This window comes from Schistocerca nitens, chromosome 1 (genome assembly GCF_023898315.1).
Source record: "Schistocerca nitens isolate TAMUIC-IGC-003100 chromosome 1, iqSchNite1.1, whole genome shotgun sequence".
Lineage (NCBI taxonomy): Eukaryota > Metazoa > Arthropoda > Insecta > Orthoptera > Acrididae > Schistocerca > Schistocerca nitens.
In genome coordinates this window covers 435,284,130-435,301,843 of record NC_064614.1, presented here as the reverse complement: position 1 = coordinate 435,301,843, position 17,714 = coordinate 435,284,130, and the positions used below count along the sequence as shown (strand labels likewise).

General features: G+C 43.3%; 1 protein-coding gene across 1 annotated transcript in view; it reads right to left on the bottom strand.

Annotated features, from left to right (window-relative positions):
* Nucleotides 1–17,714, bottom strand: part of LOC126251279 (CD63 antigen-like) — a 422,790-nt gene that overhangs the window by 327,620 nt on the left and 77,456 nt on the right. The window lies entirely within an intron of this gene.

The window sequence follows — 17,714 nt, the reverse complement described above, 5'->3', positions numbered from 1 at the left end:
GCAGGCTACCTACTTATTAATACAACCGCACAACGTAAACGTTCCCCTTGGAGTGCCACAAAATGAAGGCACCGTTCTCGCCAACGGAACAACTGGAAGCGCACAGTCGGAGACTCTTCCTGCTGGTCCGCTGTAGTAATTTAAGGTGCTGCGCGTAATTCGAAGATTGCGACCCTCGCGAGGTTTCGGGTTACGCTAAGAGCATCCAGTCACGAGCACTCAGTTTGTCGGAGGTACAGCGCCGTGGAGCCGCACAGACCCAGGCTTCGAGTAATAACATGTGAACGTCTAGGATCAAGTGGCATTTGTGCCAAAACTAATGTTATATCTCGTTTCAAGATTTCTCAGCAAATAACCTAGAAAAGCTCGTTCATGAACTTACCTCCGATGGAAATTTATTACACTTGCCGGCCACAGACAGACCGATCTCTTCAGCAAGGTAAAGAAGAATACCAAAAACAAGCAGAAAAGTCTAGCTCTTTTAGTAATATGGCGTGCGTGAAGAGAAGGTTATCTTATTTCTCAGACAGTGACTAGGATATTTTAATCCGGAAAATTAGCCTGCAAAGGAACACCTGCTCACATAGATCAAGGCGCAGTGCGCTAGCTTGCAAGAGAGGAAGCTGAAGAATTCACGCAGCTAAGTAACGATCATTAGTGTACTACATGGGCTGACCTGGGTGTGGTTTTCAGGCGGCTTTCCATGTGCGTTTAGGCAAATGCTGGGCTGCTCCATACTCTTTGCCTTAGAATAAATGTCATACAAATAGTTAAAATATGACAGCTTACAGAACAAAGTTTACGCGATTCACAATGAGATAGCCCACGTGACTTCAGCAACTTACTTAGGTTAACTGACAACGATGACGCGAAGAACGGCATCCGGCTACAAAAACTAAAAAAAAAAAACTTTCAGATCATAAAAACAGAGGATTCCGTACAGCGGTAGACAATGGTCATGTAAAAGAAAACCGACTCAAGTTGAAGCAAACAGTCGAAGACTTTGCGAGCATGTAAAAATATACGAGGGTTGATACTTCAATAATGGCAACTATTTATTTACAGCTCGTACAAAGTAGATACGTGTTTCAAAGTTTTACTGACCTTCAAAGTAGTCACCAGCAGTGTGTATACCGCTGCCAGCGACGTGGAAGTCGTAGGATCCTCTTAGCAGTGCCGGTTGTGTTGACAGTTCGAGCGGCGCGATCTATTGCCTGACAAATTTTTTGCAGTTTTGAAGCGATGCCGTGAAGTGTTTCCTTCAGTTTAGAAATCGAGTTGAACCCAGGAGGGCTTAAGTCAGGGGAGTGCAGTAGGCTCAGTATGTTCAGTTTCACTCAGCTGTTTCAGGATCAAATAACGTAGAAGTTTCATTTTCTCAGTCATTCTGCAATTTAAGTACAGACACTCTCATTTAAATAAAGAAGTTTCAGTAGGCCATGACTGAAGACTCAGCCCTCTTATAAGTGGGCTTCATCGAAATGTTTACGCTTTAGATACATTTGCACTAACTACGGCAATCTTTCAAACTCAAGTCATTAGCAGCTCGTAACCAGCTAATCGCAAATATCACAAACGGCTTGTTCTCGGAGCAATGTTTTCTGAAACGCGTTTGCTTCTGTCATCACTTGCGCTCACCTGTTTCAGTTTTCGCTTTTAATTATGATACTGCTTGTATAGGAGTCTCGGTCTTTGTTTCAGTGGCTATCTCAGTGTCATTCAAATGAAGCTGTGACATATGCGTTCTCGATACGACTTCTGAAATCACTGTGTAACTATGAAACGGCATGCGAACAGGGAAGTTTAGAAACTTCTGTGGTTACTGAAATGGTACTGTAGACCAGGGATGCCAAAACGTTTCCTCTGACGGAACAGAGATTCCTGTTACTTTGACGGAACACCTTGTTTATTTTGAAGGCTAAGAAACTTAATAAAATTTTAAAAAATGAGAGAAGCTTGTTTTACTCAATGATTAGTTTGATTTTAAATCATAACTAATAACACTGAATTCACAATAAAATTTAAAAAGTAAGAAAATTATCGAAAAAAAAAAAACCGCGATGGTATTAACAGTTTTCGAGGAGCACTTTTTCGCTTCCCGCGGAACACGAGTGTTCCGTGGAGCAGTTCGGGAAACTTGCCTCAGACTAAAATATAAATTAATGTTTCGGTTGTTTGGAGTCCGTACTGTGGAACTTTAGAAATGATTTTAAGAGGTTTCATTTATTTCTCAACTGCTGCAGCCATCTGAAACTGCCTTATAATTGTACCTGGGGCAACAAATATGCTTCTTGCCATAAGAAACTCCTGTTAAGTATTAATTGTCACTTTTGAGGACGAAAAGCGATGTTGCTTCTGATAAACGGTGTTAATCAAGAGGGAAATTAATAGCTGACGTGGGAAGCACATTGTAAGTCAGATAAACAACGTTGTAAGTGATGATTTCTTTCATGCAGTTTCTCTGAGGTCACCGAGATTGGGCGATAACGCCTTGGGCTTCTGCAACCCAACTAACAGTGCAGACTGGCGGCTCGTTGGCAGACAGGGACCCCCATTCAATAGTTGCGGACAGTGCAGGGAACATAACAGAAATCACAGTCATATTTAGTAATTACCTTATTCACTTTCAAACTAACAAAAGATTGATGGGGCATATGAATACCAATTTTTGTTGACATTTCACTTCATTATGATGTGGCCTTGTTGTCGTCGTCATCAATATCAAAATTCTTTAGCCCAGCAACCAGTCTTCTGTTTCAAGAGGTTCTGTTATAAAAGTAATAAAATAAACGAGTGACATCACTTTCCGCTGTGGATGCACCTCGCTACAAAACTATACTTCATTCCGCAACGAACTTGTATGCTATAGATCCAAGGCACGACCGCCTTGTACGAATGCTCCGCGGACGGGGACAACGCGCTGCATTTAACGAGACAATTTATTCGATCATCTCCTAATAGCGAGAAAAAATTTAATAACTGTAGTAGATACTGTATTTATGATTCAGCAGCTTGCGGCGTCCATAATTCTCCATAATAATTCGTATATTCGCGAGGGTACAGTTATTCCTTCATGCTCTCTTATACAAGTTGTCCCTTGAATAATGCGCACACATAAGGTGTATGAATTTTGTTCACTCTATTATTGTTAATTTACGTCAGTAATAACAGAGTCGGCTCTTTTCTCAATAGCGTACCATCACGAACGCAATTTCCTTCACACATGCGTGTCTTTATTGCGAGTGCCTACAGTGGTCTTTGTCACACGACGTTTGGGTAATAATTCAGTGTACAGAGTCACGTAGTACTTAATCTATTTACGGTGACAGGGGTCATTAATAAAATGATTAAGACGCTCGTAACGCGAGGAAGACGAATACGTGGGCCGCAGCACCTCAGACGCGAAATGCAACGCCTGAAAAGCGTTCTGGGGAGCAATGCGTACTCTACCCGTTGTATAAGAAGTGTCACAGAGTCACAGCCGGCGAAGTGACACATCGAAAAAAGAAATGTCGGGTACGGCCTTTCCGCCATATATTCCCAGAGTGACCGACAGAGTCGGCCGTATATTGCGCAAACGTGGCGTAAATACTATTTATATGGCTCTGAGCACTATGGGACTCAACTGCTGTGGTCATCAGTCCCCTAGAACTTAGAACTACTTAAACCTAACTAACCTAAGGACATCACACACATCCATGCCCGAGGCAGGATTCGAACCCGCGACCGCAGCAGTCGCACGGTTCCGGACTGCGCGCCTAGAACCGCAAGACCACCGCGGCCGGAATACTATTTATAAGCCAACAAAGAAAATCAAAGAGAGTCTCAGGTCGGCAAAGGAGAAAAGGGACCCACTTGCAATGTCTGGAATACACATGTGCATACGGAAAAATCTGTGTTGGAATGACTGAACCATCAATCACCATCAGGATCACCGAACATAAGGACATTGCAGATTGGGGCAGATGGTGAAATCGGTCGTAGCAGAGCAAGCGCTGTGTGAGGTCGACCACATATTAGAATTCGCCATGGAAGAAGTTCTTGCTATAGAGAAGAGCTATCACACCCACTTGTTCAGAGAAGCTACAGAAATACACAGACATGAGAATAGCTTCAACAACAAAGAAGATAGCCTCAAGGTGAACGGATCATGAATTCCCGTGCTGCAGCGAACGATCGTTACAGGTAGCAAGTGGAGAACCGCACCGGAACTGACCACCGGAAAGCCCTTCGACGTTGGCGCAACAGGTATATATCATCTGCGGCCTCGAACTCGACTCCACCACCAGAAATGAAGGGTGAAGCTTTGACAACGACAGCCACTCGTGCTGGCGAAATGTCAGAAAAATCATCAAATAAACGTCGGCCGAAGAACCCGGTACAGAAGCCACCAGGCACTTTGTCAGATCCGAGATAGTGTACATATTGGCTTTTAAATGTGCTACTACAGCCGTGTCAGCTTCGGGCGGGTGAAATTCAGTTTCTTTGTGTAACATTTTTTGATGACAAACTGGGTGAACTGGTTAAAGAAATACGTTGAGAACGGGCGCCGGCCGCTGTGGCCGAGCGGTTCTAGGGGCTTCAGTCCGGAACCGCGCTGCTACTACGGTCGCAGGTTCGAATCCTGCCTCGGGCATAGATGTGTGTGATGTCCTTAGGTTAGTTAGATTTAAGTAGTTCTAAGTCTAGGGGACTGATGACCTCAGATGTTTAATCCCATAGCGCTTAGAGAACGAGCAGCCTCGTTGACGCCATTTCTGATTATAGTTCCAGTAATGGCTTGCGCTATTGTATAGGGCGTTAATAACGAACACCTATCTTACCAAATAATTTATTGTTCCTTTAGGCATTACAAAATGTAAGAACTGAGATACACACTATTGATGTTTCACAATATTATTTATTCTATAGTTCGCTGTGAACCGGGTTTCGGCTTCTGAGGCAATCCTCAGATAACTTACGACTAAACACATTGTCTACTCAACATTAGCGACAGTTTTTACATTGACGGAACATGAAAGGAGTTGGAGAATGAAAAAGAAATATTGTCGCTTTGGTGAAGACGCTCTAAATGAATATCATTCTTGTGATTTTAAATGTGATGTTCCATACACAGCAGACAAACGCAGAAAACTAACATTACTTGAAATTCTATGTATCGACAAGTACAAATCACAGAATCCTGACTTAATCCTTAATGTTATAGTTTTGCAGGAGCAAGTTGGTGATCGAAATTTCATGAAAAGTTGCTGCCGCAACGGAAAACGTCTTTGTTTTCATGACTGTCACGGCAATTCGCGTACCATATATGTGGCACTCTCTCCCTTGTTTCGCGACAGTACAGACCGAGATACCTTTTTTTCAACTTTTTGGTGTCCTCCGTCAATTTTATCTGACGCGGATCCCATACCGCGCAGAAGTACTCTAGAAAATGACGGACAAGCATAGTGTACGCAGTCTCTTTAGTAGACCTGGTCACTTTTCTAAGTGTTCTGTCAATAGATCGCAGTTTTGGTTCGCTTTGCCCACAACGTTATTTAGGTGACGGTTGCAGTTTAAGTTATTCGTAACTGTACTTAGTTGACTTCACAGGCTTTAGATTTGTGTGCTGTTGTCAGAAGTTTCTTTTGTTGTAACATTGTGTCATCCCTGCGCAATACGTTGCTTTGCTAAAGTGGGTCTCCTATAACTCCGCCGTGACACCAGACGATACGTGAAATGTCCATTCTTGCGATGTATAACTTCCAAAAAAGTAAGTGGAACCCTTACGACTGCTTCCAGATCGACACCGCTTTCGAGGACCTGTATGACGACACGGCTCTGCCAGAAGCAGGCACTAATCTCTCTGGCGCCAGATAGTATCGATCTGTGGAGGAGCTGGCAGCTGCCTGGCGTCTGCGGACCTGTTTGTGTGGCGACGCCTTGTCTGAGTGCCGGCAGCCCGCAGATAGCGCAGCGTGGCCCTGCTCAGGGACAATGGACACGTCTCTGGGCAGACCTCTCAGAGGAGAGCGTTCCTTAGGCGCGAGACAGAAACTGCCCGTAAAAGAACAGGGCCATAACAGGTACTTATTATGAACTTCGGATTTCCACTAGGTGGTCAGGCTGTTCTTAATAAACTCCTGGTCATTGAAACTGCGTCACTAGGAAGGATAGCAAACTACAGTAGGAAGAATAGAAAATTAAATTAGGTAATTTGAGAGGTGTACGGAATTGCAAAATTTTGTAGCCAGAACTACTACTTCTGGTAGCAACAACGGATCTGATCTGGCTGGGTGTCGATTCAAACTTAACATAGATGACAAATATACAAATACAGGTGCGTCTTTCCGTGGTGCTTAAACTCTATGCCGGTGCTCATCAACCACAGTGGATGCCATAACCCGTGATCAGATGTTTTAATGCATGAGAGATCAGGAGGAGAATTTGATGGCCAGGACAACAGATGAACACCCTCTGTATCGAATATGTCAAGACAGCACGGAAACCTGCGATCTTGTGTTATCTTGTCGGAAGAATATGTCACAGGGACTTCGAATGCCACCGGCCTTAACACGTCAGAAAAGTAACGCCCACTTTCCAAATTACCGTTTGTGTGAAGCAGAAGTAATGGAGTTGTATTTCCAGTGGCACCCCATACCATTATGCTAGGCGCTAGGTCGTACAGTCATGACCAATTACCGAGCGAGGTGCCGCAGTGGTTAGACACTGGACTCGCATTCGGGAGGACGACGGTTCAATCCCACGTCCGGCCATCCTGATTTAGGTTTTCCGTGATTTCCCTAAATCGCTCCAGGCAAATGCCGGGATGGTTCCTTTGAAAGGGCACGGCCGACTTCCTTCCCCGTCCTTCCCTAATCCGATGAGACCGATGACCTCGCTGTCTGGTCTTCTTCCCCAAAGAACCCCCTCATGACCAATTTAATCCGGCAACGTTCGTACTCCTCGAAGACTCTGCATGTAGATACGTCTATCGTGATTCTCTGCACTGAACTGGAACTGGTCTGAAGAGGCGGCGTGGAGCCACTCGCGTGTAGAGTGTTGTCGTCGTCAGTGCATCTCTCCCTCATGCCATGTCAAGCCAAACCATAACAATGACCGCCGCGTTCTCCATGTGGCAACTATTGTCTTGTTCCAAATACCCACATTTACTGGTTAAACGTACTTGAAGTACCAGTTTGTTCATGAACGAATGAGGAACAACGTGTCTGTCCTCTCTGGCACTAGTCTAGTGGGGTCTTTGTTGACAATGGTCCTCCTGAAACTATTGATGACAATAGCGCTTGATAGTGCTGAGATGCCGGACAATGTGAGCAACAATATGGCAGGGCAGGAATCTGCAGTGTCTATAGGGTACGGTTCTTCTAACAACCAATAGTCAAATGCGATTTCTGAATGAGAAACACTCTGCGTGCCCTTTCAATTCATGCGTAATGTAGATAGCGCCACACGTATCTATTTTGTGAGGTTGCACACAAATGCTAGTCATTTACATATCGGAGCATGTAGTACATTTCATGCCGGTTTGATGTTCGCGCATTCCGCCTCGCTGCCCAGCAGTGTACTATACGTCCGGTGAAAATTGCAGCAGTGTGACCATAACGAAATCAAACACAGAAGCCTCCAGCTGATTTGCAAAGTGTACTTCATTCATGCTGTAATCGCAGCCTAAATGGAACGTGGGACTAAATACAGCCTCACTAAGGGAACGCACATTAAGTTGTACACAAGAGATACTTCTTGTAAGTCTGGTGTGTATGCAGGGTGAATCAAAAGTCATATCCCATAGGATAAACTGGGTGAACGAGAACTCCACCAACAAACTTTGGTAGGTGGTCGTCTGGACCAAAACAAGAAAAAAAAGTCTAGTAAACGTGGGCTCTAATATGCATACTTTAAGATTTATGGACGCTTCTACACCTTCGATGCTGTAAAACACATCTCATCTACTGAAAATGGCCTGATAGCTCTTAACGTACGCATTTACTACATATTAGGTATTATTTATTGTTTTCACCAGCATTGTTTATAGCCCGTTGCCAGCGATGTGGAAGTCGTAGAATACTCTTAAGAGTGTCAGTTGTGTTGACAGTTCGAGCGGCGCGGTCTATTGCCCGACGAACTGGTAGCTGTTCTGAAGCGAATGCCGTGAAGTGTTTCCTTCAGTTTAGAAATCGAGTTGAGCTTACACGGGCTTAAGTCAGGGGAGTGCAGTAGATGGTATAGCACTTGGCAGCCACATCAGTCAAACAAATCAGTAACAGCTTGAAGTGTACGTGCTTGAGCTTTGTCCTGCAAAATGATGGTCAGGTCCTGCAGAAAGCGTCATCATTTCGGTCTCTATGCTGTTCATTTTTGGAACACAACCTACGACTAGCTTTGAGACAGAAGTGATGACACTTTCTGTGTGACCTGACCATCATTTTGCAGGACAATGCTCAAGCACCTACAGTGCAAGCTGTTACTGATTTGTTTGACTAATGGGGCTGCTAAGTGCTATACCACCTACTGCACTCCCCCGACTTAAGCCCTCGTGAGTTCAACTCGATTTCTAAATTGAAGGAAACACTTCACGGCATTCACTTCAGAACTGCTACAGATTTGTCGGGCAATAGACCGCGCCGCCCGAACTGTCAACACAACTGGCACTGCTAACAGTATCGTACGACTTCTATTCGTTCCCAGCGGGTTATACACAATGCTGGTGACTACTTTGAAGGTGAGTAAAACTTAGAAACACGTGTCTATTTTGTACGAGCTGTAAATAAATAATTGCCACTATTAAAGTTCCAACCCTCGTGTGCAAGTGAGAAATTTAAAAAAAGATTCAAATGGTTCAAATGGCTCTGAGCACTATGGGACTCAACTGCTGAGGTCATTAGTCCCCTAGAACTTAGAACTAGTTAAACCTAACTAACCTAAGGACATCACAAACATCCATGCCCGAGGCAGGATTCGAACCTGCGACCGTAGCGGTCTTGCGGTTCCAGACTGCAGCGCCTTTAACCGCACGGCCACTTCGGCCGGCTAAAAAAAAAAAAAAAAAAAAAAAAAGATTCGAAAATGGCTCTGAGCACTATGGGACTTAGCTGCTGTGGTCATCAGTCCCCTAGAACTTAGAACTAATTAAACCTAACTAACCTAAGGACATCACACACATCCATGTCCGAGGCAGGATTCAAACCTGCGACCGTAGCGGCCGCGCGGTTCCAGGCTGCAGCGGAAGATTCGAAAAATCCAAGACTGCTGAACTAGCTCGTGTTGCATTGTACTATCCCCCCCCCCCTTTTCCCTCTCCTCCTCCCCTTTCCAGTCAATCTCAGCATAGCATTTAAATGAGACAATTAGTCACTTGAATTGTATAACAGTGGCCCCATGTTCGAAGATAGTATTTTCGAAAAAAAAATACATAAGTTGCGCTTGAATTGGCATCATTTTCAACTGTGTTTGCGTAAAATGGCGTTGTGTTCAAAGATATCTGCCTCTGAGTTGCACACACAGACACATAGACTCGCGCACATACATCAGATATTTGACTGCCATCGTGAACTTCAAGTAATAATCGATTCCCTTCAGTAGATATTATTTCACTACCATGTGAATTATTGCCCGCCACTTACCTAGCGAGAAAGCTAATAGGTGTCCTTCCGAGTTGTTGTTTCCATTGTATACACAATATTGAGATGGACGAACCAGCCATCTTCTCCAGGTGCTACGAGTTTTGCTGTTACGTGTTCTCACTGGATTTCAACTAGTCTGTTTGGAGTCTAGGCAGCGAGTACAAGTAACAAAAAAACTCTCAGCACCTGGAGAAGACGGTTGGGTCATTCATCTAAATATAGTGCATACACTGGAGGCAACAACTCGGCAGAACACCTGGAAGAACACTATTAATCAATCACGCCAAGAAAAATCTGAGATATAGCAAGAAAACTAACAGCACTACGAATTCATTTGGGTTATTCCAGTAGACATAGCCGCTATCTGCTGGCGATTAATTGGGGACAGTCTTCCATTTGTGAACATCATATTCCTCATTGTGATCATTCTCTCCTTCTTCATTAGCATTATCTTCATCATTGTTGTCATCGTCATCATTATTATCTCCTCCTCCTCCTCCTCCTCCTCCTCCTCTTGTGTCATCATTGTAAACATCCTCTTCTCCTTCATCATATTCCTCATTGTAATCATCCTCCTCTTCTTCTTCTCGTCTAATATCTCCACCTACTGTTACCATAAATATATTATTTCCTTTGGCTTTCACATCTTCATCTTCATCGTACTGGTCTGACTCCTTCTGCTTTCGGAGTAACTGTTCCTGTTTTTCTCAGTTTCTGTAGCGGTTGAGGAATAGATTTAAATACTTTTTCCAGCACAGATCCCACTTCAACTTTTTTGCAGCAATGACAGTTTCTTGTGGATATTTCCCCGAGACACCAACCAACAAAATCTGTCGAGATTCTTCTTTACCCAACACAAGACACAGGAGAATTAGGGTCTGAAATTGAGAAGAATATGACATCTCACTAATAACTGTAACAACTAATCACTTTGTAATTGGTTTTGATCATCTGAGTACTAGACGGTAAATGATGGGATCATCTCCAAACACTCTGGGGTGGCGTGGGGTGGGAAGCAGACCCAGAAGAAGGCCGCTGCAATCGTGGCCGAAACGTTGGTTTTTCTCCAGCAGCAGTAGTTTTTTACATTATGACGCGGTACCAAACCCAGAAAACTTTTATGTCGTCAGTTCAGGTTGTTTCCCAAATGATATATTAAGAAAAGTTGAGTGCCTATAGCGTTTCTATGCAGAACCTCTCAGATGTAGCTCCAGTTTTTCTAGATGACTTTGCATCAGTTACTAGCGAATGTGACCTTGCTGACGGGAGATAATGAATTCAGCTGCATGACTGAAACACGTCATAGGCAGTTAACTTGATTAGGAGGTAATACAGCAACCCCTTTCCTAAGAGAAACAAGTAATGGAAGTGCAATGAGGGAGAGTGATTCGGAATAAAGCCGTGCATTCAGGGTAACGGTAGTCACCATGATCGAGTATAATGGTAGTCACCCTGTAAATTGGCCACCATAGCCCACCCTGAAAACTGATCAAGTTAAACTGCTCAGACTTTATATGTAAGACGCATTTCTCTAGAAAGCATGTCAGAAAGTTGAAGGAATCCATAAACTGAAATTTTAGGTCGCTACAATAGTTCACTGTGGTAGATTAGTGAACGTTTTATATTTTCCCATGTTCGCTGCACTCACGAAACATGGCCTCGATTTATTTTAGTCGTTTGTTTGACTCGTTTGCAAAGGCAAAATGTACATTGTAATTCGATAGATTGTGAAACACAACAGGCACCATAAAATTAGGTCTATAATTTACATTACAGGCACCATGTGTAGCACTACAAAATGTGCCTCCAAAATGGCCTCGATCTAAGTAGGTTAGGAAAGAGGGTGCAAAAGTGATAATTCGAATGCAAGACGTTGGGAGACTATGCTAACTTATAACTGAATATCAAACTATTGCATTCGGTCGATGAGCTTGAAAACTTCCGCACACTCCGTCTTACAACATACGTTCTAGATCCGTCTAGGTTTTGCATGAGACACGTTACTAAAAACTACTAATGTAAAACTCCGACTTATTACGGACGTATAAGAATTACAATTTATTGATGGTGGCATGCGGTTTGGTATTGTTCACTGCTCACAGGGTCAAGTAGTTGCAAACAACAGATTCATTACTGACTACGACGAGAACAAGGATAAGTGTATTACACTGGTGTGCAAAATTTAAGGATAGAAATAACTTGCGCACTATTTGTCGCTGCTAAGTAACGTAGCTCGATGAAACTTGGACCATATGCAGAAAGAACCGCTGCAGTATAGCACAGAAGATAGCTGGATGAATGCAATGAGACGAAGAAAGAAAATAATTATACTGAAGTCACCGAGATTTATGATGCCCCCTGGACATTACAAAGGCGGGACATGGTTCTTAATAGGGTGTGTGTACACCTCGGACGGAAATGCATGACATGCAACATGCTCCCATGCTGAGCACAAGGTTGGTAAGTACTTCTCGTGTGGGGAGTTACATTCCTCCACCAATGTGATTTCCAACTACTGGACCTTCGGTGGAACTGTGCCGATTTTCGGCACGATTGTGTTCCGGCCGCGAGTGTTAAGGTCGATATTGGCTTCGCCAGAGATACTGGGGCGCCGAGTTGGCGGCGAGTGACTCTGGCGACGAGGAGTGGAGGATTAGACAGTACAGAGCGAGGAGGACAGCACGGCAGAGTGCTGGTTGGGGTCCGGATGGTCCGAATTGTGCATTTAATAATTTTGGCACTCTGTGGTTATGGACTGATGGTGAAACCGAGACGCTTGGGAATTCGACGCTGCTGCGGAACGGCAAGCCGTGGGCTCTGCAATTGTGTGGACGCAATTAGGGCGAGCTGCGGCCGATGTCGTTTGTGGGTGTTTTGCCACGGCAGATAAAGAAGACAGCGTGGGCCCAACGTGAACACGCTGTGCTGTAGCATGTTCGCCCACAATGAGGATGTCATGATATTGGAGACGAAAGCAGTGGAATACTGTACGCGTGTTAACCTTCAGTGACTTCTGCGGTGTTAGTTTACTTAACTGTGTGGAGATTGAGCAGTAACTGTCACTTTTCAAAGGAACTGACGAGTGTGTAAAAGTCTGGCCAATGCCGGATGGGCGTTGTCATAAAGTTATTATATTTCTTATTTGTGAACATAATTTTATCAGGATTACTCACTGGATAGATTTGAAATTCAGTTCTGCGCTGTAGTTCAGCGTGTTATAAAGACTGGAATTTACTATATCTACTAACTGTGAGTTTTGTATATGTTTTTATACCTGCGTGTTAAATGAAAATTAATTTTGAAGTTTGAAAGGTACCTTTCTGCCATTACGATTCTGTAAGTTTTTATTTGGAAGTGATGTTGTTTGTTACTATTATTGGTTGAGTATTTATTACCCAAAGGAACAGTTATTTAATCAGCTTCTTATGAAGTCTTTTAATACTTGTTGTTGGCGGTGAACTATTACTAATAAATTACATAAATTAGTAATTTTGTGTAAGCAGTTATTGAAGGCACCTATCTCCATTAGCCAATCAACCATGGCCAGTTGGGAACGCGCATTGATGTAACATTAGGGAACTAGAGGCTATTTGCTAAGTTGTGGCAACGCTAATCCTGTTGTTTGTTGTTATTGTTGAAGTGTCTGGTCGCCCCTAAATTAAATAATTCTGCACAGAGCATATGTACGTACTGCAGTATATCTACCCACCGCACCACAGAAGGGCTCGATGCGATTTAACTCGGGGCTAGGGCAGGGCAGTCCATTCGCCAAATATCCTCTTTTCCCAAGAGGTCCTCCATTTGCGCTGTTCTAGACATGCATGCGTTGGCATCCGTAAACCTGAAGTCAGGGCCGAATGCAGCAGCGTACCGTGACCACAAAGGTCAGTATGCCCATGCAACATTATGCCTCCCCACACCAGAACACCTGGACCACAAAAAAGGTCATGTTCGGCATTGCTGGGTGCATTACGTGTTCCCACCTGTAGCCATATGAGGATTCTCCCAGAATCACTACTCACAGTGAATCTGCCCTCATCGAGAAGAGCACGTGCCTCACTATGTTTTTGGCAGCATCGCAAACGGTGCCGCAGATGTGCGGGAGTCGGCGGAACACAGTGCACTGCTCGTTGGACAGAGATCACCCCCATGCAGTCCCCGTGACGCCGTGGAGTGTGACCTGGAGACCTGTTAAATGTGGTTGCAATGGCACCCGCTGTTTGACGTGGGTGTTTCTTTACTACTGCAGAATGTAGCTGTCATCTGCTGCTGTAGTTGACCAAGGCAACGATCTCCTCTCCTTCGGTCAGCAGTCTCTGTCATCCATATTCTCCCGTTCACGTGAAGCAATGCCATGAGCAATACCAAACTTCTGGCCTACACTCGTCATATGTCATCCTTCCAATTTCGCGACAGTTCTTCCCCTTGTCAAGACATCGATATGTTTTCTTCGGACAATGTTTTAATGAAGAACATTACCGCAGTGGACTGTAGCTGCTCGCACTTTGGATCACACTGTCGCTCCTCCTTTCCTCCTGCTGCGGGGCCAGCCACATTTGGGGCTACGGTCACATTGATGTCGCCATGTGATGTCCAGCTTTCTGCGCGAGCGAGAGAACTCTGACAACATGCTCCAGCACTTTCATTCATTTCCTCCGAGTTGTTAATATGTTATGTTACTTTAACTATCTTGTCCTTCAGCTTTGCACAGCAGTGTGTTATATACCGTATCTGGATGTTAACAGACATTACAGCTGGACAATGTTGCAATGCCTACCTCTGTCTGATTTTGCCTGCATGCCTGTGGAGGGCTTTGACGTAATGAAAATATCTGACGATACACACAAAGGGCGCATTTTAGAAATGGATCTTAAGTATCCCGAAAATTTACACGAACTCATTGTGATGTAGTACTATGTCTTGAGAAAACTGTACCACCACTTAGAATGAGCCCGTAAAAAAAGACCTGTCGTATAATGGATGACGGAGGTAGGCTCTGACAGTAAAGCTTTTTCTGTTTTCTCAGACTATGATACTGGCGTAGAAGTTCGTTCAGAAAACAGATCGTCACACTTATTTCACCATTACTTTAATCAATAGGCATCATTATCATACAATCTATTTAAATTACAAAACAAACAATCTGAATGTTCTGCGTGAAATGGTTGGCCAAAACAATGTACAGACAACGCTCTGTATGAATTTCATATGCAGTGGTTGGACAAAAACCAAGCAGAAGTTGTATCCGTTTCCAAGTTTTTTAGCACCAATTTTAATATCGGATATTCATTTACCAGAAGAAATACATGAAAGTAATGCGAAAAAATCCACACTTCAACAGAAACCTAAACAATAACAATCAGCCAGCAATAATGGGAAGCAGTGAAGAGATTAGGAGCAGCTAAACGCTATAACTTCAAGGTTTCATAAAATCTCCTTCCAGCAACTAACAAGATGAAGACATTTAAGCCATCGCGTTTGATCACAAGTAAGCTCTTCCAGCTCTCAGACTTACGACTGTGATCCACCACGGTTTCGGCATTCCCGAAGGGGCAGGTACTTTACTGTGAATTGCGGAGTAATCACGTAGACGTAGTAGATGTCGATGTATTTGCACGTCGAAACCATTGCAGACCTCGATTCTTGTAAAAATACAAGTTGTTTGACTCTTACTTGTCAAATTCAGATTATAAGGAAAAAAGAGGTGTGGTGCTTTCAGGCAACTGCTTTAACAAGAAAAATTCTAAGTTTTGTCCTCCACAACATTTCTCATTTACCGGTATCAATGTATTCAAAGAAACTGAAGATTACGTCGCGGTGCTCGACCATTCCTATCTGCCGCTGCATTGTAGTTATTGAAAAAGCAATACGGCACGTCACTGTTTGTTACAAGGATAGGCCTACTCTTAATTTTTCTTGTAAAAAAATCGTAAGAAGTACTCTTTTAGAACAGTTGATCTAACGCAAGATTTCGTGAAAACTGTACTAGCTCGATAGTAGTGTATCACAAGATCATCACTGAGAGGATATAAATTTGCGGAAGAGAATATGAAATTTGTAAAATTTAAAAGCCTTCGTCCGCGAAAATTTTTGATCTCTTTTTTTTTTTTTTTTTTGTGCACTGCACTCGCTGATTGTTAGGCACATTCTTTTTGTCATTTCTAGAAATATCTGATAACCATCATATACAACGAAACATCTTATTAAATAACCGGGAAACATGTTCGCGATTAAAGACTATTTTAAATTTTATAAATTTTAAACATTCGATTTATGTGTCCTTCATTGTGATTGTGTCATATTTCTTCAAAAAGGAAGAATGTTCGAATACATTAAATGCTATAAAAAGAGCTTTTTACATCCACAGAAGTTACGACATGCATGGTTCTGAAGCAGAAGTGAAACGAAAAGCCTCGTAAGCTTACGCTTTGGAAGTAGTAAGATTCTGCATTTCATGTACCACCAGAAAAACTGAATATGTGCGCGCTGCTATTTCAGACTTCCTGTAATTGTAGAGAACATTCGTGATAGATACAAACACATTTTACGCTATGGCCACGAATGATGACCTTGGTTACGAATAAACTTTAGTGTAACAGTTTTTATTTTTCCTGTATTCATTGAACCTTATCTACGAGTACCGGTACACTCACATGTAATGGATGTAAATAAATAGTGGAACGACATATAGTAACAACTAGTGTTTTTTTTTTTCTTTTAGATCATGTTGCTACTGTTTCATTCTATGCCATTTCCTCGAAGTGAACAATGAAGAGTTCACCCTCTTTACTAACAACACGTTATCTTCTGTATCCTATGATATTGTAAAGTCAACCACGGTTATGGTTTGGGGGAGGAAGCTACTATGCAGGCAGTTCGATCAGTATCTCTAAATGTGACGAGTTATCCGCACTAGACGAGCTCTTTCGCCTTCTCTTTTGACCTAGACGGACCGACGCCAACTGTATTGGGTGAGCAATATGCGGGCAGACAACGCAGACACACTTGCGCTGCCGTAGCGGCGGCCGAACTCTGCCCTTGCGTGCTGCGTGCTGCGCAGCACTGCACGCCGCTGACCCCATTCAGCCGGACTACTGCGTCACTTGTTTACGTAGTTAACGGAGGAGCGGTGAGCTGACCCCGTCGCACTGGTCGATCATCGCGAACCTGTTTCCCGGTTTTGCAGCATTGCCGGTATAGTTTAAATTTAACTACTGGAAAACTACGAGTCCCTTGAAGCACTTTCTAAATAGCAGTTATAACATATTTTTTAGTGATCTAGATACAGAAAAAATAAACACAAGACGCTGCCTTTGTACTTCTTAGTTCATATATTAACTTTCTTGTGTTGTGTGTAACACTCGGATACGAGAAGTGAGCGCGCAAAACGGTGTAGATTCTACACTGTAGAAGAAGGGAGGAAGGACACGCAGGTTGAGCCATCTAGTGGCCAAAGACAAAACTAAAGTCGACTACGGCGCTACACACGGACACAAGGGGAACTGTTTTGTGTTCCTTGAGCCTGTTGCATGAACTGTGTCACGGCTGTCACGGAAAAAGATGTGTTCAGTCCTAGCAAAAGTGATGGATTGTAACTTGCATGTAATGTTATCCAGAACTTGGAAGATATTAAACTGTAACTTTTTTAAATAGACTTAGAGTAGAGGCGCTCCATTTCTCTTTCCTTCAGTAAAATAATCTCACCAAACTACCGCATCCTTATACTTACGTTTGAAACCTTAACCATTACTAGTGCCACTGTAGCAGTAATAACATATTTCGTGAAAATCTAGATATAGGAAAAATACACACAACAGAGTTCTTCGCACTGCTTTATTTATATCAATCTACCATCCCCTATGAGTTACTCATCCTTATTACTTTTCAATTTCCATCTGTTTTGTTGACGCTGGCCTAAATATTTAGCCGGCTGAAGTGGCCGAGCGGTTCTAGCCGCTACAGTCTAGAACCGCGCGACGGCTACGGTCGCAGGTTCGAATCCTGCCTCGGGCATTGATGAGTGTGATGTCCTTAGGTTGGTTAGGTTTAAGTAGTTCTAAGTTCTAGGGGACTGATGGCCTCAGCAGTTACGCC